Consider the following 2053-nt stretch of genomic DNA (forward strand, 5'->3'; position numbering starts at 1 on the left):
GCCTCTATCGTGCTTGGCTTTATTGCCTCGCAGATGCTGCGTGTTTTACAAATTGAGGGGCGGACCCTCCGCCCTCTGCCCACGTGAAGTGACGGCTGCAACCTGGTGGCGGTACTCGGTCGGCGTGGTCTGGGGCGGAGCTGTGGTGCCTCCGCCGCTCCTGGGGTCCCACCTGAGCGTGACTCCTCCTCTGCCATTCCTTCCCGCTGACATGACCCACGCCGGGATGAGCCGCACTGCGCGAGGGTCCTCCGCACAGAGGAGGGACTGAGGGGTGGCCTTCAGAGGTCTCCCCTGCCTGCTGCAGCTGGGCTGTGGGAGGGGACACGGATCCCTGCAGACCGGAGGAGGTGGCTCTAGCCTGGTTTCCGGCACGTGCCAGTGGGTGAGTCACCGTCTGCTTTGTTCAGTGGAGGGGAGACCTCGAGTGTCAGTGGAAGGTGGTTATTGTAAAAGCGGACGGCACGAGACACCCCAGAAGACACTAACAGCCTGGGACAGGTTGACGACGAACCATTAATCAGTAGTCACCCTCAATAATCTGGGTGCGTGGGTGACTCAGAGGGGGTTCCGTGCTCTTTGCAGGCCCGGAAGTGACGGCTGGTGGTTGACAGTCAGCGAGAGGCCTCTTGTTCAAACTTGCTAGAGTCACCTTAACATCGCTGCCACTCTTGGAACTGGCCACCTAGGGGTCCTCGAGTGGGGGTGGGCTGGCCAAACCCACTGCAGCCCAACCGGAGGCCAGGGTGGTGAGCAAGGGCTCTCAGGCTGAAACAGGGGTGCCGGCTGCGTGTGGGTGTTACAGGGAGAGCCGCCGAGCTGTCTGGGGGTGGGGGGGGTCCCTGCTGGCATGAGAAAGCTCATGATGAGAAACCGCTCTGACCGTGGCCACCGCACCAGGAGGGCTCGGCCCCTGCTGCCTGTGCGGGAGCTCTGTGGCCGTCGGGTGTGACCGATGGGACTTAGCACAGGTCGAGCTCTCCTCCGGGAGGAAGCAGACACCCCGTGGGTCTGAATCTGAAACGGAGGGGGAGGGGATCGGGCCCAATCTTGTGGGTCTTTTTCTCGCCAACTCCAGCCCACCCCACCTGCTGAAGAGACCGAGCTCGGCGGAGCCACCGAGCTCCCCAAAGTCTGGGCCAGGCCCCCGAAGATGCAGGCTGCCAAGGTGGGCGTGGGCACCTGGGCCTGGTCGGTCAGGGAGCGGGTGGCTCCAGACTCAGTTACAGTCAGCTGACCCTGGCACTGCCAGGCCAGTCATCAACCTCCTTGGGCTCCCTCCCTGTCTTGGACCCCAGCTTGAGTCTCCTGGAGCCTGAGAGGGCCAGGCCACGAATTACATCACATGCATGTCACAGAAGGTCCCTCAAGTTAATTTTAATATGCTTCAAACACAAATATGCAACACAGAAACTGTAGGGGCCGGGTAAGGAACGTGTGACCCCATTTAAACAATCACCTGGTGTGCCGGCCCGCCAGCCCCCCACCCCGACACCCAGCCAGAACCCCGTCCCAGTGTGGGGGCCCAGGGCGGGGAAGGGCACCGACGAGGCACCCAAACGCCTAGAGGAGGTTGGTGAGGTTGGGAGGTCCGAGGCCGGCGCCGTGGCTGCAGCATCTGTGTGTGGACAGCACTTCCTGGCGTGGCGAAGGGGGCTCAGCAGCTGCCACCCCTCGTCCAGGATAGGGGTCAGACGTGATGGGTGTCCAAGGGAGCCAGGGCAGCGTGGGAACCAGCTCGGGTGCCCAAGGTCAGGGCTGGTCCGAGCAGAGCTCCAGCCACGCGGGGTGGGGGGGGGTGGGTCCTCAGTGCCAACGTCTTCACGCCTTCACCGCGAGCACACTGCACACCCGAACAGGACGCCGAAGTCTGTATTGCCGTGTTGCTGCGCTCAGCAGGTGCCGCTATGGACGCAGTGCCTGATGCGGAGGGCGGAGCCGCCGCCCGGCCTGTGTCTGCAGGGGGCGCCTGCTGAAAGAAGGGACTGTGCACGCACGCCGTCAGCGTGGCATGGCCCGCCGTGATGGAATGCCCAGCTCCGGGGCCGTGCCG

This window comes from Pteropus vampyrus, unplaced genomic scaffold (genome assembly GCF_000151845.1).
Source record: "Pteropus vampyrus isolate Shadow unplaced genomic scaffold, Pvam_2.0 Scaffold52, whole genome shotgun sequence".
NCBI lineage: Eukaryota > Metazoa > Chordata > Mammalia > Chiroptera > Pteropodidae > Pteropus > Pteropus vampyrus.